Source organism: Schistocerca gregaria, chromosome 2 (assembly GCF_023897955.1).
Source record: "Schistocerca gregaria isolate iqSchGreg1 chromosome 2, iqSchGreg1.2, whole genome shotgun sequence".
NCBI classification, from domain to species: Eukaryota; Metazoa; Arthropoda; class Insecta; order Orthoptera; family Acrididae; genus Schistocerca; species Schistocerca gregaria.
Window position 1 is genome coordinate 692,302,011 of NC_064921.1, and position 21,881 is coordinate 692,323,891.

The 21,881-nt window shown below is 44.1% G+C and overlaps 1 protein-coding gene across 6 annotated transcripts in view; it reads left to right on the forward strand.

Annotated features, from left to right (window-relative positions):
- The window catches only part of LOC126334777 (agrin-like), an 884,963-nt gene that overhangs the window by 176,063 nt on the left and 687,019 nt on the right, over window positions 1-21,881 (forward strand). For 2 of the 6 annotated variants that reach the window (XM_049997374.1, XM_049997375.1), the window contains exon 2: window positions 20,374-20,578. The exons of 3 other annotated variants lie outside the window; for them this stretch is intronic. The gene's annotated coding sequence lies outside the window, so the exon portion shown is untranslated. Of the gene's footprint in view, window positions 1-20,373; window positions 20,579-21,881 lie in introns of those variants that run through there. One more of the 6 variants, XM_049997376.1, reaches the window with a different exon arrangement.

Below are 21,881 nucleotides of genomic sequence, written 5' to 3' on the forward strand. Positions count from 1 at the left end.
CGATCCCTTCTACTAGTGAGGTTGTGCCACACATTTCCCTCCTCCTCAATTCTTTTCAGTATCTCCTCATTAGTTGCGTGACCTACCCACTACTTACAATATGGTAAAACTATCTCGGAAGGTACTGTTTTGAACTTTTAGACAAAGGGAAGCAACAATTTGTCTCCAAACGTCGAGGAAAGCTCAGAAAATAAGCCTTGTCTCTGTAAGACAATGCTCCTCCGCGAGAGGTACCCAGGACGTAGCAGAAATTGACAGAAAATCACTTTGAAGTCTTCCGGTTTCCACCCTATTCACCTGACTTGCCCCCTCAGACCGTTGCGGTTCCTTACCGTCTAAAACATTCTGAGACTGCGGAAACCAGAAAGGCTGTCGATGTGTTGTTCGCAGCATGATCAAAGTCTTATTTTTAGACAGGTAAAAGAAACTGGAACAAGGATGCCATAGCTGCGTTGAGCTCAAGGGAGAGCATGTTGAGTAAGTAAATTTTATCAAACGCACAATAGCATTTTTTTTCTTTATAAACTTTAGAACTTACCAGCGCCTTCTCTTTCGTTATTCGACGGGTATTTTATGCACCGAATTCAGAACTTTTTAATATGTCTGTGTTATTTATTTTAATTTTTTTCTCCCAACTAGCCTGTGTTCTTCCTCAAGAATAAGCTACACTACTGGCCATTAAAATTGCTACACCAAGAAGAAATGGAGATGATGAACGGGTATTCATTGGACAAATACATTATACTAGAACTGACATGTGATTACATTTTCACGCAATTTGGGTGCATAGACCCTGAGAAATCAGTAGCGAGAACAACCACCTCTGGCCGTAATAACGGCGTGATACGCCTGGGCATTGAGTTAAACAGAGCTTGGATGGGGTGTACAGGTACAGCTGCAATGCAATTAAACACGATACCACAGTTCATCAAGAGTAGTGAGTGGGGTATTGTGACGAGCCAGTTGCTCGGCCACTATTGGCCAGACGTTTTCAGCCGGTGAGAGGTATTGAGAATGTGCTGGCCAGGGCAACAGTCGAACATTTTCTGCATCCCGAAAGGACCGTGCAGGGCCTGCAACATGGGGTCGTGCATTATCCTGCTGAAATGTAGGGTTTCCCAGGGATCGAATGAAGGGTAGAGCCACGGGTCGTACCACATCTGAAATGTTACGTCCACTGTTCAAAGTGCCGTCAATGCGAACAAGAGGTGACTGAGACGTGTAACCAATGGCACCCCATACCATCACGCCGGGTGATACGCCGTATGGCGATGACGAATACACGCTTCCAATGTGCGTTCACCGCGATGTCGCCAAACAGGGATGCGATCATCATGATGCTGTAAACATTACCTGGATTCATCCGAAAAAATGACGTTTTGCCATTCGTGCACCCAGGTTCGTCGTTGAGTACACCATCGCAGGCGCTCCTGTCTGTGATGCAGCGTCAAAGGTAACTGCAGCAATGCTCTGCGAGCTGATACTCCATGCTGCTGCAAACGTCGTCGAACTGTTCGTGCAGATGGTTGTTGTCTTGCAAACGTCCCCATCTGTTGACTCTGGGATCGAGACGTGGCTGCATGATCCGTTACAGCCATGCGGATAAGATGCCTTTATCAAAGTCGGAAACGTGATTGTACGCCTTTGTCCTCCTTACACGAGGCATCACAACTGCTTTTTACCAGTCAACGCCGGTCATATGTTATTTGTGTATGAGAAATCGGTTGGAAACTTTACTCATGTCAGCAGGTTGTAGGTGTCGCCATTGGCGCCAACCTTGTGTGAATGCTCTGAAAAGCTAATCATTTGCGTATCACATCATCTTCTTCCTCTCGGTTAAATTTGTAGCACGTCATCTTCATGGTATGGCAATTTTAATGGCCAGTAGTGTATCTGTCTACCAGATTTTATCGAAATAGATTCGGCAGTTCAGTCGTGAAAATGTAACAGACATAGTTACTTTCTCATTTATAATATTAGTATGGATAAAATCATACTGTAATCGTCATTGGCTTGTAATATATCTATAAATAATTTTTTAAATACGCTGCTGCTGTTCCTAATATGTTACGTGTAAATCAGATATGAATTTTTACGATACGTAATTACAGTCGATCATTGACAACTGAAATGCTATAGACTGAAACAGCGGGGAGTATGAGAAGGAATGAGGAAAGAATGACCTCATTACAAGTAGAAAGTACGCATGCGGCATACGGAACAAAATTAATAAAATCAGCGCCGTACCCTCTAAGGGGTTCACACTGTACATATCAGAAGAACGCAAAAGGGTCTTTGTGGTGAGCAGGGAAGAGATAGAAAGACTAGTCTTTACAGCCTAAACAATCTAATACGCTTTGACAGGCGAACCGATACCCCTGACGTGTCAGTTCTAAATAGATTATACCTTAATAATGTCTGACTTTGGAGTTCCATGTAAACGTTATGCCAAATAACTCGATTTTAATTTTCGCTTGGCATGGTAAATACTGGTGCACGGAGATGATAATAGATACCGTGTTTTTCAGATGCAGTTCCCGAGTGTATGTCAGCCTTTGACTAATAGTAAGCAGGGGGTTACCGCTATTTCTTCAAACGTATGGTGAAGGTAAATGGCATGACTTGTAAGCAGAAAAAAAGCAATCAAAAATTTTCCGTGCTGTTGGCTGTACAAGTACAGCACTTATAATCCACATGAAACAGCTTACCTGAAACTCGCACGAGGGTGAGTCAAATAAAAACCTTAAATTTGTACCAACAAATCGAAATTTCGCGCCGTTATCCTGTAAGTTGGTAAGTGTGCTACAAACAGCGTGCAGAATGGCTTGTAGGTGGCAGCATAGTGCAGATGCACACATACCATCGCAGTATCAGTATAAAGAGGGCCGCTCCACTTACAACTTGCACCAGGGAAGAACAGCGTTCTGTTATTCGGTTTTCGCGTAGTAAAGGTGTGAAACCCATTGAAATTGATCGACGAATGAAGGTTCAGTACGCTGATGCATGTTTGTCACAGCAGCAAGTCTACGAATGGAGTAGGAAGTTCGCAATGGAAGATGGTCCTCGTCCAGGTCAGGCACAACGAGTTGTGACTCCACAGAACATTGCAGCAGTTTAAGCCATAGTGAAGGAAAACCGCCGAGTGACACTGAATGACACTGCAGCATGTTTACAGATTAGTCATGTGCTCCAGTTTCACAAAGTGTCTGCAACATGGGTGCCACGGCAGCTGACTCCTGAAATGAGAGAACGACGTGTTGGTGCTTGTGAAGAACTTCTTCTGCGCTTTGAACGAGAAGGTGGTGCCTTTCTTACAAGAATCGTTACTGGGGACGAAACCTGGGTTCCTTTTCCACCACGCGGAAACGAAGAGAGCGAGCAAGGAATGGCGTTATTCCTCATCACAAAAACCAAAGAAGTTTCTAACAGAACCATCAGCAGAGACTCACTTTTGGGACGAAAAAGGCGTCATTTTGGAGCATTACATGCCTTGAGTGGCCACTGGCACCAGTGCACCACACACAGATCTCCTAAACAATCATCTGTGGCCTGCAATCAAAAAGTGATGTGGACTGCTGTCAGCAGGTGTCCTTTTGCAACATGACTATGCAAGGCCCCACACTGCCAGTACAGTTGCAACAATCACAGACATTTCGAGTGTCTTCCTCATCCACCACACCCACCAGACCTTGCCCCCCAAGTTATTTCCATATGTTTGAACAACTCAAAGATGCAATGGGAGCAAAGAAGTCCCGTTGTGATGAAAAGGTACGCCACGCGATGCATGAATGGTTGCGCGGACTACCAAAAGAATTTTTTTCTAAAAGGATTTATGCACTTTGTAAGCGTTGGAGGACTTGAAATGAGCGTGGGGGAGATTGTGTTGAAAAGTGATACAGCTTTGTTCCACTTCTGCACAATAAATAATATTTAAAAAAATATTTAAGGTTTTAATTTGACTCACCTTCGTACAACCTTAACCGTACAGCTGCGCTCTACTCCCCCCTGCCTCCCTCCTTACAAAGAGGAAGAGAAGGAATGCGAGCTGTTCCGTTATGAATCACGCAGGAGCAAAAATCTGTTATGTTCCAGACGAGTAATAAAATGGCGTCTTTTAAGTAAGGAAAACGAAAGAACGTGTGTGGGGTAAATTTACTTCTGGTAAATTTTCATAACTTGACTTCACCTACTACTAATTCTTTAAATCAAAAGATGTACTTATTTTAATCAAATCCGACGACGCTTGAGGACTAAAATGTGTAACAGATTTCTCCACATAAACATTTAAAATAAATATTCAAGGAATGTATATCGTTCAATGGAAGCACAACTTTCTCTTCGTTATAAAAAGTTCACCTGAGAATGACAATGAAGAAGTATTGTAGCTACAGAGTTTGGTCTCACATTTTATACATTTTGAGAGTTATTAAACCGTTATAATAGTATAAACCGTTTTAAGCGCTATTGCATCTTGTAAAACGTCTCGGATACTTAATTATTAGTGAGAAGTAAAATAAAAAATAATCGATAGCAATGTTTATTACTATAATCACGATCTATATCGTTGATCGTGTCACAGGAAAGAAATTGGTTGTGCAGATTTCCACTTCCTTAACGTTACGGTATTGTCTGTACTAGAAGTTCTAATACATAACCTTCGGCCGTATATTGGTTTGCTGTGGCTTCACCTAACAACGGGCGAAATTCTGTTTCAGGACATCTGCGCGTGGATACGCGCCATCGGATTTTGATTTATGTCTTCATTAATTCACGTATATCATCGTTCATGAAACCGCAGATATTTTCGTAACGACAGTGATAGGTGATTCATTGCCCCTTTCCAATCAAGCGGAACAAATTGCCGTATTGTAATGACCGCGATACATCCGAGAAGTAAACGCCTAAAATGCTTCCATCAATGCACGTTAAATGATACTTGGACCAAAATAGCCTCCGGAAATTCAGCGGAATGTCATAACTCGTCCTTGGAAAATAGTCTTTTAATGGAAACTGTAGAATTCTTAAATCATTCTCTGTATTAATATACGCGATATCTACTAGAAAGTATTCGACATTAGTTTATGTAACTCTTCATGTGAACTGTCTAATAGAACGTATGTCTTCCTGATTTATTTTTCGTTCAGGCTCATCGAATATCGGTAATATAGTGTTTCTTATGATGTGATAATTTCATGAGAAAGTACAACAGTACAAATGGAGTGGCTGTTAATCCGTGGTTTTGTCCTAGGACGTTTGTTTTGATTCTCGTCCTGATTTTCACCTCTTGGAAAGCTGTGTGTATATGGAACTTGTGATGCTATATCTATCTTCGTATTCCACATCACCATGTCGTGCCGAATGTTTGCTCCGACTTCACATTAACTTGTCAAGTTGTATCTTCAGTAAGACTCGACATTAGCTGTAGCTCCGATCGAACCTGTTCAGTCTCCGCCAAGGACACGCCAGCTGGAAGAAGGTCTTGTCGACTAATGCACAGTGATATGTGTATTTACGGCTATTTTTCCGTTGCTACGTCTAAATCGCACTGCGCAAATAAAGGTAAGGTAAAAGAGGCGTCCAATAACTAATGAAACACATTTTTTTCTGGACCAGTTTCGACTGAAAAAAATGCGGAGATTCTTATAGGAGATGGTGAAATATTACCGCTTCAGCCCTTATAGTTTCTTGAAGTTCTGATAGGTAGTGGCACTTTACTTACCCTTCAAAATGGCGCCTGTCACAGATGCGTTCTAAGCAAAACGGTTCAAATGGCTCTAAGCATTATGGGACTTAACATCTGAGGTCATCAGTCCAATAGACCTAGAACTACTTAAACGTAACTAATCTAAGGACATCACACACATCCATGCCCCAGGCAGGATTTGAACCTGCGATCGTAGCAGCAGCGCGGTTCCGGACTGAAGCGCCTAGAACCGTTCGGTCACAACGGCCGGCTCGTTCTAAGCAGAGAGCTGCCATTGAGTTTCTTTTGGTGGAAAACCAGAGAGTCGCAGATATTTCATAGAGGCTTGCAGAATGTCTACGGTGATTTGCCAGTGAATAGAATCACTGTGAGTCATCCGGCAAGGTGCCTGTCATGATTGCAACAATGTCGCACAAACGTGTCCGATCTCCAGAGTGCCGGCCGGCCGCACACAGGTGTGACTCTTCCTATGTTGGAACGTGGGGACCCTCTCATTCGAGGTGCCACAAAAGTGCAAACAAACTTCTCCTTTTGCATGACAACGCATGGCTTCAAACAAGTTTGCGCCGCCCAGAGAAGCTCATAAAACTTCATTGAACTGTTGGTCCTCATCCACCCTACAGCCCGGATTTTGCACTTTCCGACTTCCATCTGTTTGGCCCAATGAAGGACACCCTCCGCGGGAACCAGTGCGTGGATGATGGCACGGCTATTGTTGCAGCAAGCCGTTGGCTCCGACGTCGGCTAGTAGAGTGGTACCACGCCGACGTACAGGCCCTCCCGCTAAAATAGCGTAACGACGTCGCATTGAACGGAGATTTTGTTGAAAAACAGAGGTTTGTAACCAAAGGAGTGGAGAATAATATCTTGCACTGGCATTCTGAATAAAACCAACCAGCTCTTAGTACTGAATGCACCTCCTGTGTTGGGAAGGGTGAGGGAGAAAGGGTACATACCTGAACCAGTATCGTTTTGTTTTATCATCTTCTACTCTACTCAGCACCAATGGTACTCTTCTTATGGCACTATAAGGTGGAATGTGGAATGACTGGCCGATGTGGCCGAGAGGTTCTAGGCGCTTCAGTCTGGAACCACGCGACCGCTATGGTCGCAGGTTGGAATCCTGCCCCGGGCATGGATGTGTGTGATTAGGTTTAAGTAGTTCTAAGTTCTAGGAGACTGATGGCCTCAGATGTTAAGTCCCATAGCGCTCAGAGCCATTTTAGAATGTGGAATGTCTTTAATTTGTGGAATGTCTTTAATTTTACTGTCACAGCTATTACGGCCGATGTATGGGGATATGAACAATGCCTTGGAAAGTTTACGTTTTTGAGTTTTAAGAGAGACAAAGTCATGGTGTTGAGAAGGCTCTGTTTGGCAACCATTGGCTCGCTTCGGAATGTTTCTCTGTCACATTTCACGATCATACTAACCTCATAGACTTTGTAACCAATTTTTAGTAGAAAGAGTTTGCAATATGTAGCCTATTGCGTCTCTCTTGAACATTAGTAGTACGAAAGCACTCATCACCTTCGTCGTGGATTCCAGTACGATCACTTTCAAATGCGTCTATAGCATGAACTTAAATGCCACAATTCATGCCTCCAATTACGTATATTCATCTGTCATTATGTTACAAGTAGTGACACTCAAATAAGTCATCTAGTAATCTTCAGTGGTGCGACATTAATATAATTTACATATCCGTTTTTATACAGGGCTATTCAAAAAGAAGGAACGGATTTCAAACATTTATTGCTTACAAACTACAAAAGTTAGAAACACAATTCCAACGCTCTTAAAAAGAGAATATTACTAATTTTTATGCATTCAATGTGAACACCAAGTGTTTCATGCCAAATATCAAAACGGTGGCTCATTTCCTGCCACAGACGAAGCAGATAGTATTTCGTTATCGAATTCACACCTTCAACAATGCGATGTTGCACTTTAAAAGAGTGTCAGGCAGGCAGAGAGAGGGGGGGTGGGGGGAGGCGAAAAAGCGCGATCTTTTACGTGACCACTCAGATGAAAGTGACGAAGTGTGTGGTCTGGAGACGTGGGAGGCCACCGGTGATGAAGTTCATCGTCTCCTCCCCTTCCAATTCAACGTCCTGGAGTGGTGTCATTCAGGAAACGTTGGGAGTGATTAGAACATTCACTCAACTGTAAATCTTCATTTAGTGCACATCTACGACAATATAATCATAACAGGAATAGCATCGACGAATTTCTAAAAGTAATACACAGGGTCGAGATAGTCAGATTAATGGATGCTGTAGAAAAATTTGAAATTTATAGAGCCTTCAAAGAACAACGCACTCAGACCTCAGAAATAAGAATTTTCTCGACTGTTTTATGCATTTATTCTCATGCATTGTAAGTTTACACTTTTAGTTGTGTGCCATATACAGTTCACTCAGAATTGCAGCATAAAATGAAATGTTGACTAGTATCGATGACTAGTTGTTCTTTGATGTGCAGTTGTGCATTTTATGGCGTTACCTCTGCGTGTATGTCAAAATCTCCTAATAACGGCATTTAAATGTCAAAATAAAACTACAAAAATGATTGTACGTACTGTTAATCCCACTGGAAATTGTTCTCATTACGTTTTGTAGATGCTTGCAGACTGCTTAGTACCGAAACTCCAATCGCAAAATAAAATTGTAGCAGCTGAAAGCAAGATGAAATTCTATAGAAAATTTATAGAAGCTGTGGACCCATAATACAAGAAAATTTTGTAATTAGTAACGTGACACTAACGAGGCAAAAATCATCCCCTATTGATTAAGAGCAAAGTGATGATATTTGGCAAAACTTATCATATCGATATTTTAAGAGGTCTGGAGATTGTAGGAGCATTATAGCTTGAAAAATGGCTCCATAACGATATTTCCCCGATGCTAAAGCCACCTCATACTAATTCAACCCCATGAGCTTCAGGAGAACTTTAATTTCAGCATGGGTGTGGCCCTCTGCAGAGATTTTATTGAGGTCCTACACTCAGATTTCGACAAGATTAACAACTTATAGTAGCGTAATATGTGCTAAAAAACAGTGTAGCTGTATAGATTATTTAGGGAAACGTTTGAAACGGCCAGAGACTAGAGAATAGAAGCTGTGCACCCCTGCTACAAGAAAATTTTGTAGTTAATAACATGATACAAACGAGTCAAAATTTGTTTTTTGTACAAGTGTACACTAACAAGACATGAGAATAAATGTCTAAAACAATTGAGAAATAGTAGACATCCCCAATCTTTTTTCTTCTTTGCAGATGACTATGAAAGTGCAGCCAAAATCCACCTTTACGCTCCTAGCACTTTAATAGTAGACTCATTCATTCCGAACAATGTATTACCAATTACGTAACGCTGAATTTCTACATCTGTGCATGATCTACGCTTGGTTGGGTACAGCGTGAGGATATTTGGCTCGTGGCGTAACTTTCTCTTGCTCGTTCCGGCGGCCTGGTGACCTCCACTTTGTCGTATATTGCTCGCAGCGTCCCGTTAGGACGAAGCGTAATTAAGGCCGCAAGCCATCCTGTTGTATAACGACCAAAATGCTTCACCAATTTAATCTCTACTGAGAAACCCAATAAAATAAAAAAAGAGGAGCTGAAGCAGCAATTCACATCTGAATAGCTTGCGCGCTCAGTCTGATGGCTTTGCGGCGGCGCATTTCTCCTCAGCCTGGAGCACCGCTCATAAAGGTTCACGTGATTTTTTAAAAAAAGTGAGTGGGATGGATTGCTGATTTTTAACGAACAATATGACAGCTACACGATAGGCTGCATTTTACAGCACTTGACAGGAAGAGCGGGACTATAATAAGGCATTTCAGCAATAGCTGAATATTTCTTAAGTCTTTTGTGCACGGATATTCAAAAAGAAGGAACAGAGTTGATACATTAATTGCTTCCAAACTCCAAAAGATAGAAAAACAATGTCAACGTTCCTGGTAAGAGTAAAGTTCAAAATTTGTGCATTCAATGCGAGTACCATGTGTTGCAAGATAAATATCAAAACAATGGCTCATTTCCTGCCACACACGAAGCGGCTGATCTCTCGTTATCGAATTCACAGCTTCAACAATGCGATGTCGTAGACTTTCAAGTGTGTCAGGCATAGGGGGGATAAAAACACGAACTTTTATGTAACCTCACAGATAAAAGTCACGAATTGTGAGGTCTAGAGACTTGGAAGGCTACCGGTGATGAAGTTCACTTTCTGCCCCTCGTCTTGGAATCCAACGTTCTGGAATGGTGTCATTCAGACAACGTCGGATTTGCTTGTTTCTGAGACCCGTTCGTTCACTGAGTACGTGTTGCAGCTGTTCTTTGAAGGTGCTAAAAATTTAATTATTTTTTTCTGGAGCATCCATTAATCTGCGTATATCTACCCAGTGCCGCCCTTTAAAATTTACTCAATACTGTTGGTGTTATAATTACACTGTCCTAGATGTTCACTAAAAGAAGATTTACAGTTCTCACACGAACGACAATGTAGGGACTGAACCGTGACGAAATGTCACGGTTGGTTCTCTGCTTTTCCAACCTTGTCTGCTTGTTATATTTGGTCGTCATTACAGTAGCCTACATTTAACATTACCCGATTTTTGTAATCTTTTTCCTTTGTTATCTACGAGAGGTATTCTGAAAGAAAGTCGTAAGCAGTTGTTTACTTGTGACATGCAAAAATGTTTGAAGACGTGAGAAGAAGTACTAATACGTCTCACACTTTTTGCATGTCACAAGTAAGCAACTGCTTACGACTTTCATTCAAATGACGTAATACAGGTACGTTAAATCTTTAGCGTTGTGCACTTCCGATACAAAACAAAAGCTATACACTATATTTTCCTATTTACGTTACTTTCATTGCAATGTGTCTAGTAAACGAACTTTAAAGGAGATAAGTGCAAGTAACGAATAATTTTTACAGCCACTGTATCAAATTTTCCTGTGCTGTACGTAGTAGGCTACTATGAGTATATTACAGCTGTAAAGAAAGGCATTTAACGGATGATTTCGCTATATTGTCCTGTGCTTTCGATTCGGTGAGTGTCTACTCCACTACTCCACTACTGGCCATTCAAAAGTCCCGCCCGCAGTTTGGCAGAAAAGTGGCCACCGTATCGTCCGGTTGGCCACTCTCTCCCTACACAGGCTCTCTAGCTGCGGCCGGCTGCCTGTGGTGTTTGCGAGAGAGCGTTGGTCTGGAGGAGGAGCTCCAATTGCGGATGTCTGAAAGCGTACAGGAGGCCACGCCATTTCTAGAGGTTTTAGCGTGGCGTGACATGTCCGAAAGAACAGATACCATCTTAGTTAAGGCTAAGCGGCCATTGACCTTTTTCTGTGCAAATGCACACGCATTGCCCGAACTCTTACGGGACTCCATAAGATTGTCTGCAGCCAGTAATGAGTGTAATGGGCGGAGGCACTGCGATTGTGGTGTGTGGACATTAAGTTGGGAATGTGGGTCTCACGGGAAGCGTGCAAGGGATAAACCCCTGCAGTCGCAGTATCCTCCGTGCCCTCAGTGGCTCAGATGGATAGAGCGTCTGCCATGTAAACAGGATATCCTGTGCTCGAGTCCAGGTCGGGCACACATATTCGACTGTCCCCGTTGATGTATATCAACGCCTGTCGATAGCATAGGGTCTTCATTTAATTATCATTTCACCCTAAGGACAGGTTGTGTTGTTGTTGTCTTCAGTCCTGAGACTGGTTTGATGCAGCTCTCCATGCTACTCTATCCTGTGCAAGCTGCTTCATCTCCCAGTACCTACTGCAACCTACATCCTTCTGAATCTGCTTAGTGTACTCATCTCTCGGTCTCCCTCTACGATTTTTACCCTCCACGCTGCCCTCCAATGCTAAATTTGTGATCCCTTGATGCCTCAAAACATGTCCTACCAACCGATCCCTTCTTCTAGTCAAGTTGTGCCACAAACTTCTCTTTTCCCCAATCCTATTCAATACCTCCTCATTAGTTACTTGATCTATCCACCTTATCTTCAGTATTCTTCTGTAGCACCACATTTCGAAAGCTTCTATTCTCTTCTTGTCCAAACTAGTTATCGTCCATGTTTCACTTCCATACATGGCTACACTCCAAACAAATACTTTCAGAAACGACTTCCTGATACATAAATCTATATTCGATGTTAACAAATTTCTCTTCTTCAGAAACGCTTTCCTTGCCATTGCCAGTCTACATTTTATATCCTCTCTACTTCGACCATCATCAGTTATTTTACTTCCTAAATAGCAAAACTGCTTTACTACTTTAAGTGTCTCATTTCCTAATCTAATTCCCTCAGCATCACCCGATTTAATTTGACTACATTCCATTATCCTCGTTTTGCTTTTGTTAATGTTCATCTTATCTCCTCCTTTCAAGACACTGTCCATTCCGTTCAACTGCTCTTCCAAGTCCTTTGCCGTCTCTGACAGAATTACAATGTCATCGGCGAACCTCAAAGTTTTTACTTCGTCTCCATGAATTTTAATACCTACTCCAAATTTTTCTTTTGTTTCCTTTACTGCTTGCTCAATATACAGATTGAATAACATCGAGGAGAGGCTACAACCCTGTCTCACTCCTTTCCCAACCACTGCTTCCCTTTCATGCCCCTCGACTCTTATAACTGCCATCTTGTTTCTGTACAAATTATAAATAGCCTTTCGCTCCCTGTATTTTACCCCTGCCACCTTTAGAATTTGAAAAAGAGTATTCCAGTCAACATTGTCAAAAGCTTTCTCTAAGGACAGGTTCAGCAGCTTAATTGGGAAGGTTTTCCCAATACTTCACGCCAGCAGGCACCTTTCCTTCGCGAAGTATGAAAGCCGTGCACGTTAAGTGTATATGACTGTGATGTGATGCGATGTATGTGTTTGTTCGTGTGTGGGTGAAACCCGATGGCGGCACATAGCCCACTCCTTTTAAATGGCACCAAAGGGGCCGCCCAGCTTGAGGTCCCCATCCGACGGACGGATCACGATCAACAGTGTCGCGTGTTCTCATTTCATGAAACACTGCGGAGAGGTTTTCATCTGACCCAAGAACATTTGGCGCAAAGACTGGTGTTCACAGAGTACACGCCGCCACTCCTACTATCCCCTCTCCCGTAAAGCAAAGGGGAAAATGTCAACAACGCGCACTTACGTAGACCATCACCCATCAAACATCCAAATACTGGCCACGCCAGACGGTGCATAACTTCGGTAATCGGACGGGAACTGGATTACCCACACCGCCACAGTCGTTGACGATCGTTGAATTCGTTTCTGATGTTCACTGATACCGGTTTATTTACATTAAACACGAACACTAAGAATGACGTTGTGATTCTTGAGTTTCTCCCGGCGTATTTGATAATCAAAATATCCACGGGTGTACTGCCGGTCTATAGTGTCCAACGGGCACAATATTTCGGCGATCAAACATGTCGCCATCATCAGGTGAACTGACGGACTGAGCTCCTGAGAACGCGCCGGCACGGAGATCCATACGCTATGGCTGCTCAGGGGGAACTGGGTTCGGTCGCGGCGGCGGCCGATTTAAATACCCTCCGCCCGCGGCGCGCTCCCTCCGCCGTCCGCGCCCCGCGCCACGGTAGCGCGGTGGAACAGATTGCGACGGCGTCTGAGATGACGTCGGTGTGATGGCTCTGTCCGCCGTGGTCGTCACAACTATGCGTTTGCTCGATTTACTCTTGATTAACCCAATCGCTGGTTCCCAAGCCTTGCTAAGATTATAGCCACAGTCACGGTTTATGAGGTCGTCATTGGTGCGAATTTCAATGGCCTCTCTAACAACGCTGTCCCAGTATCTCGACGTCTGTACCAGAATCCTCGTGCGGTCATACTCCATAGCGTAATTTTCCGATAAACAATGTTCAGCGACCGCCGACTTGCTCGGATACATCAGTCGAGTGTGCCTTTGGTGTTCACGGCATCGGTCCTCGACGGTACGCATCGTCTGACCAATATACGACTTGCCACATGGACACGGAATCTGGTACACGCCGGCCTTCCTCAAACCGAGGTCATCTTTGGCGCTCCCCACTAGTGCACGAGTTTTATTCGGAGGACAAAACACAGTTCCGACTCGGTGTTTCTTCAGAATGCGGGCGATTTTCCCCGAGAGTGCGCCTGTGTATGGAATAAATGCAGTGCCTACCTCCTCCCTCGTGACTTCATCCATCTCAACAGGTTGTGATGCAGTGGTTGGGCGGAGAGCACGTTGGATCTACTCAGATTGGCACACTCGACTGATGTATCCGAGCAAGTCGGCGGTCGCTGAACATTGTTTATCGGAAAAACACGCTATGAAGTATGACCGCACGTCGAGATACTGGGACAGCGTTGCTAGAGAGGCCATCGAAATTCGCACCAATGACGACCTCATAAACCGTGACTGTGGCTATAATCTTAGTAAGGCTTGGGAACCAGCGATTGGGTTAATCAAGAGCAAATCGAGTAAACGCATAGTTGTGACGACCACGGCGGACAGAGCCATCACACCGACGTCATCTCAGACGCCGTCGCAATCTGTTCCACCGCGCTACCGTGGCGCGGGGCACGGACGGCGGAGGGAGCGCGCCGCGGGCGGAGTGTATTTAAATCGGCCGCCGCCGCGACCGAACCCAGTTCCCCCTGAGCAGCCATAGCCTACGGATCTCCGTGCCGGCGCGTTCTCAGGAGCTCAGTCCGTCAGTTCACCTGATGATGGCGACATGTTTGATCGCCGAAATATTGTGCCCGTTGGACACTATAGACCGGCAGTACACCCGTGGATATTTTGATTAAGAATGAGTTTGATGTAAAAAACCGGGGACTGACGACCATAGATGTTAAGTCCATTATTAAAGATATAAAAAACCAAAATAACTAAATATAAATGCCGTGGCGCGCACAGCCACACAAATGCAACAGACGGCACCCGCGGCAAAGTTAAGCGGCGCCTGCAACTTAGTACCGGCGCGTTCCGCCAGCCGACGCTAGAGGCGTTCCCGCCAAACATGCAATCAGCCGCTAACTACGCACGCACACGAGCCTTTTTCCGGCGCGAATGGTCGCACTATGATATCAACATCCGCCAATCAGTGATCGCCAACGGCTGCCAATCATCACTCTGGAATCAGCGGAGGACAACTGAAGTCGCGGTGTTAAATAGCCGGAACAAAGGAAAGCATGCGTTCTGTTATGCCAGTCCCGCCTGAATATCTGCCCCCCCCCCAAATTCTATAAGTCCCTCCAGATCCTTGAGCGTCACGCAATCCGCCTCGCTTTCTGCATACGCCTCCTGTCCCCCACACAGATCCTCTATGACCTCATTCCTTTCATTCCTTCCCCCATCTGCTCCTATTCCTCGAACATATCCGCATACGCTACACCTCCCGCCGCCTTGATCCCCCTCACCCCCTGGTTGCTCCTCTCCTCTCTCCCAACCCCGCCCCCTGCTACGCCTTCACTGTTGTCCCCCCCCCCCCCCCCGCTACCCTCCATCTCCACACCTTTCATCTCCTTTCCCAAGGTGGCTTCCATTAACTCCCCCTCTCCCCTCTCTCCCTCCATTTATCCCTCCTATCAACTCTGATCCTCACTCCCCCTCCTTTCCTCTATCCTTTTCCTGGGCTCCCTCTCCCCCATCCCATCCTCTTTTTTTCCCCCACCTACCCTCTCTCTTCCCTCCTTCTCTCCCCCGAGTCCTTTTGCATTTCCCTCCTCTGCCTTTTCCCATTCCCTCTCGCATCTGCCCTGCCCCTCTCCCCCTTATGAGTCCTCTCCCTCCTTTGGTTCCCCCCTTTCGTTTCTTCCTCTTCTCCCTCCTTGTTTTTCACCCTCCTCTAGGTCCCCCCCCCCCCCCCCTCCAAACCGCCCTTGGCTAGGGAGTGTTATCTTTGTGCCGACATTTTCGTGCAGTGTTTTAGAGTGAGTGTTTTACAGTCAGTGTTGAGTGTTGTGTGTCTTTTGGGAAGTGTTGAGAACGCCCATCATACTGTCGCTGGGTGTGATTTTTTATCTCTTGTGAACAGAAATCAGACTGTCGCCATGTTTTTTTTAATCGTGTGTCTACTATATTACTTGTCTGATTCCTGTGTATTTTATTAACATTGCCAACCCCTTTGCTTTATGTTTTAACTTTCCACAATTTTCCGCCGTTTTTACAGTTTAAGTCGCCGTTTTATCACCTGTTTTTCTTGTTTCTTTTCTTCTTACGTTTTTAAAAAGTCTGTCGGCTGTAGAGCAGCGTACTAAGCTGCTTCAAGCCCGCCCACCTTAGGGTGGAATCGAAATTTAGTAAAGAAAGCATTCGTCTTTCGACCCGCAGTGGACTGCTGCCCGGAAGAGATTTCGATGCAGCCAGAATGTCTAAATGGCACATCTTCGCTACGCCGGCCAACGACCCCAGCCTCTGCCCCCTTCTACTTCCTCGGCATCCGCCGGAAAGTGTCGAGAGAATACACGACAAAGGAACTTGAATTCAGTTCAGTTGTCAATATTTCAATTCAAGAAGTTTTCAAAGGAAGTTTATCTTTTTGTAAAATTAAGCGGTGGCCTTGCTCCACCGAATAATTTTTTTTTCGCACATGTGTGTTAATCTGTGGATATGGCAATAAGGTTACGAGATTTCTATTACACAGATAAGCAAATGGCGGAACCAGTTTATGGCTTCCACATAGTATCCTAAATCTTCACTCCGGCAGTTGATGATAGACCTAACTAATGACACTGTTCATAAGAAGCAAACATTATGATAGAGTCATGGCGCCTGAGTAAAATATTTATTAGTATAACGATACTTCAAGTTCAGGACTGTATTATTCAATATCTAGGGACAGCAAAGAGAATGACAGTTCTTTATGTGTGCTAATTACGTTGTAAGACAATGACAGAACTGCTTTTTTCCAAGGGGGTGGAGGTAGTGGGGGAGGAGGAAGATCTTAGTGCAAATAACATTAACAAATATATTGTACACGATATTACTCAAATTCAAATTAGTTGCAAATCTGGTTCTTATTTGAAATTTTGTTAACGTTTCTTCAATGAGGAGTAATTATTGCAGTTATGTGGATATTTATGTTAATTTATTATGAACTGTCATACAACCCATTGATTGCATCATACCACCTACAAGAATTTATTTTAAGAAATTGCTCCGACTGCAATAGACAATTATCAGTGATACTGTGTATACAGCGCAGCGTTAAAACACATTGGAAGCAGTTTTCAACATTTCAGATTTGATACAACTCCCTCATAAATCCTACTACATGTTTTAGGATTATAGAGTGGTTGTGCCTTCCGAAGAAGGTAGAATAGGAGCGTTAAACACATTTCAGAAAATATAAACCGCAGTCATATATCTATGCCAAAGGAACCATATCACCAACCCGTCGTTCATTGTTTCTGTGTTTTCGTGCCTGTTATACGATGTGAAGGAAGTTGAGTTGCTTCCCGTCATGTGTAAGCCAAATTCACTGCCTTCCCGCAAGGAAAATGTTCTCCGATGGAGCAAGTTTTCTTGTACAGGAATGATACATTAAAACAACTAACGTTAATGGACTGATAAAGTAAATACGGTCATAGGAGTCTCTCATCTGCAATTGCTCCCACAACTGGAGGCTAAAGTGAAGAAATAACTGTTTCCATTAGAGTGTTTATCTGCACACACGTAGTTACTAGGGTAGTCTATTCACCTACACCTGCAAAATGCAAGCTGTGAGCAACACTTTGTAACTCCATTTCAAAACTTTAATGTGGTATGGTGTCCCGTGCTCAGAGAGCCTTGAGAGATTACAAATGAACACCTCCCTTTCTTTCGAGTGGTCTTGAAAACATCGAAACGTAATTTCGCTGAGTCTCTTGGAACGTCATTCCAAACCAAGCAAGTAGTTATTGAATAACTCATAAGTGTGGACTTGCGTTTCAATGTGTAAATGGAGCTGAGGTAAATTCAGTACGGAAAGCGGAAAAGGGTGCTACTATATCGGACATCCTTTGATGTGAATCAAATAAAAGGCTAAAACGGTTAAAATATCCCCGTGTAATGACGCCTGACCTAGTAACACTGGAACACTCTTCTTTCACTGGAGCACTATTCTTTCACTATGAATTTATGAATAATGATGGACGAATAATTATTGTCCTTAAATGAAACACGAACGATTATCACTTTGCTAGTTACTGTTCTGTCAGAACAATTCAGAATTGAATAAATGTCTACTCTGGACTAATATGAGGATAAATCTGACGTCTCAACTTGCTGGTAAAAGGTAGCACTCATAAATGAGCAGATACAAATATAATATTACGGTAGTTTGGAAATTTGTGGTAAGGTTCTATGGGAGGTCATCAGCCCTAGGCCTGCAGACTAATTAATGTAACTGAAACTAACTTACGCTAAGGAAAAAGCGCGCACCCATACCCGAGAGAGGACTCGAACGTCCGACGGGGAAGCCCGCAAACCTGCCGAGACGCCTCAGACCGCGCGGCTAATCCACACGACTTGTTGCGGTAGTGATTACACAAAGTGTACCGAAATTAATCGTTCAGATTAATGCAGGAGGTAGAGAACATCTGGACAAATATATTTAGTTGTAGTAAGCATGATTCCTGACGGCATTTTCTGATGCGTGGTATGATTTATACTGAAGGTAGATGAGCATGCTACACTGAAGAGCCAAAGAAACGGGTACACCTGCTTAATATCGTGTAGGGCCCCCACGAGTTCGCAGAAGTGCCGCAACATAGAATCGAATAATGTCTGGAATAGTGCTGGAGACAACTGACACCATAAATCCTGCAGGGCTGCCCATAAATCTGTAAGAGTACGTGGTGGTGAAGTCCTGTTCTGAACAGCTCGTTGCAAGGCGTCTCAGATTTGCTCAGTAATGTTCATGACTGCGGTGTCTGGTGGCCAGCGGAAGTGTTTAAACTCAAATGTGTATTTCTGGAGCCACTCTGTAGCAATTCTGGACGTGTGGGGTGCCGCATAGTCCTACTGGAATTGCCCAGGTCCGTCAGAATGCAGAATGGACATGAATGGATGCAGGTGATGATGATGATGATGATGTTTGGTTTATGGGTCGCTCAACTACGCGGTCATCAGCACCCATACAAAGTCCTAATTTTTACACAGTCCAATTTTTACACAATCCAATCTAACCACTGTCACGAATTACGATGATGAAATGATGAAAACAACCCAAACACCCAGTCTCCAGGAAGAGAAAAACCTTAACCCAGCCGAGAACCGAACCTGGGACCTCGTGATCCAGGGACAGCAACGCTAGCCACTAGACCACGAGCTGCGGACATGGATGCAGACGGGATGTTTACGTACGTATTACCTGTCACAGTCGTATCTAGACGTATCGGGGGCCCATATCACTCCAGCTGCACACGCCCCATACCACTACAGAGCCTCCAGCAACTTGAACAATCCTCTGTTGACATACAGGGTCCATTGATTCATGAAGTTGTCTCAATACCCGTACACATCCGTCCCCCCGATAAAATCTGAAATGAGACTCTTCCGACCAGGCAAGATGTTTGCAGTCAACTACAGTCCAATGTCGGTGTTGACGCACCCAGGCGAGGCATAAAGAAATGGTTCAAATGACTCTGAGCACTATGGGACTTAACTTCCGTGGTTATCAGTCCCCTAGAACTTAGAATTACTTTAACCTAACTAACCTAAGGACATCACACACATCCATGTCCTAAGCAGGATTCTAACCTGCGACCGTAGCGGTAGCACGGTTCCAGACTGTAGCGGCTAGAACCGCTAGGCCACCCCGGCCGGCGAGGCGTAAAGCTTTGTATCCTGCTTTCGTGCAGTCATAAATGATACATGAGTGGGCCTTCGACTCCGAAAGCCCATATCGATGATGTTCCGTTGAATGGTTCGCAGACGGACACTTGCTGTTGGCCCAGCATTGAAATCTGCAGCAATATGCGGAAAGGTTGCACACGTACGTAAGCATCCCGTGTGATCACCTGCATCCATTCATGTCCATTATGCATTCCGACGGACTCGGGCAATTTCGGCAGGACAATGCGACACCCCACATTTCCAGAGTTGCTACAGAGTGGCTCCAGGAAACACTCTTCTGAGGTTAAACGCTTCCGCTGGCCACCAAACTTACCAGACATGAACATTATTGATGTTATCTGAAATGCCTTGCAACGTACTGTTCAGGAGAGATTTCCAGGCCCACCTCCCGTACTCTTACAGATTTATGGACAGTCCTGCAGGATTCATGGTGTCAGTTCCCTTCAGCGCTACTTCAGACATTAGTCGAGTCTATGACACGTCGTATTGTGACACTTCTGCGTGGTCGCTGGGGCCCTACGCTATATTTGGCAGGTGTACCAGTTTCTTTGGCTCTTGAGTATGTATTAGAAATAATAATACACCAACTCAAGTATCGAAAGAATATACACTGCTGGAGAAAACGCACTATCAAAAAATAATTAATGCAGAGGAATGAAATTTATCTGCGTAATATATTTAAGTGATTAACATTGCAAGAAAGCAGGTTAATGTAAGCGCTAGATAAGCTACTGCACATGTGAAATTCTCGTACATTAATAATCGCTAGAATATTCAATGCATGCATGAAAACGTTTCATGTATTGTGTTCTACAGGTGACAGATGCCAGTTTGTGGGGTGGAGTTCCATGCCTGTTGCACTTCATCGGTCAGTGCAGGGGCGGTTAATGGTATTTGTGGATGATGCTGGAGTTTTCGCCCGATGATGTCCCATATGTGCTCCACTAGAAACAGATGCGGTGGTCAAGGAGACCAAGGAACCATGTCAACACTACGTAGAGGACGTTGAGTTACAACAGCGGTATGTCGGCGAACGTTATCCTTTTCGAAAACACTCCCTGGAATGTTGTTCACTAATGGCAGCAAAGCAGGTCGAATCATCAAAGTGATGTACAAAGTTGAAGTCAGTGTGTGTGTGGTATAACCACGAGAGTGCTCCTGTTGTCACACGAAACCGCACCTCAGACCATAACAACAGATCGCAGGTTCGAATCCTGCATCGGGCATGGATGTGTGTGACGTCCTTAGGGTAGTTAGGTTTAAGTACTTCTAAGTTCTAGGGGACTGATGACCTCAGAAGTTCAGTCCCATAGTGCTCATAGCCATTAGAACCATAACAAAAGGTGTACGTCCAGTGTTTCTAGCACGGAGACAGGTTGGCTGCGGGCTCTCAAGTGGTCTACTTCTAACCAACACACGATTATCAGTGGCACGAAGACAAAACCAGCTTTCACCAGAAAACGCCACAGACCTCCACCCTGCTCTCCAATGAGCTGTCGCTTGACACCACTGAAGTCACAAATAGCGGTGGTTTGGAGTCAGTGGAGTGCACGCTACAGGGTGTCTTGCTCTCAGTTGTCCTTTAAAGTAGAGAGCAGAAAACCCAAAGACATTCTGGTCATACATGAAGCACACCAGTAGCAAGACACAATCAATACCTTCACTGCGCGAGAACAACGGTGAAGTCACTGATGACAGTGCCACTAAAGCAGGGTTATTAAACACGGTTTTCCGAAACTCCTACTCCAAAGAAGACGAAGTAAATATTTCTGAATTCCAATCAAGAACAACTGCCAAGAAGAGAAACATAGAAGTAGGGATCCTCGGTGTAACGAAGCAGCTTAAATCACTTAATGAAGGCAAGATCTCCGGTCTAGATGGTACACCAGTCAGCTTCCTCTCAGAGTATGCTGATAAAATAGCTCCATATTTAGCAATTATATACAACCACTCGCTCACAGAAAGATCCGTACCTAAAGACTGGAAAATTGCTCGAGTCACACCAATAACCAAAAAGGGAAGCAGGAGTATTCCGCTGACTTAGAGGTCTATATCACTAACGTCGTTTTTCAGTAGGGTTTTAGAACATATACTGTATTCGAACATTATGAAGTACCTCGAAGTAAACGATTTATTGACATACAGTCAGCACGGATTCAGAAAATATAGTTCTTGGGAAACACAACTAGCTCTTTGTACTCAGGAAGTAATAAGTGCTGTCGACAGGGGATCTAAAATTGATTCCATATTTTTAGATTTCCAGAAGGTTTTCGACACCGTTCCTCACAAACGTCTTCTAATCAAACTTCGTGCCTGCGGAGTAT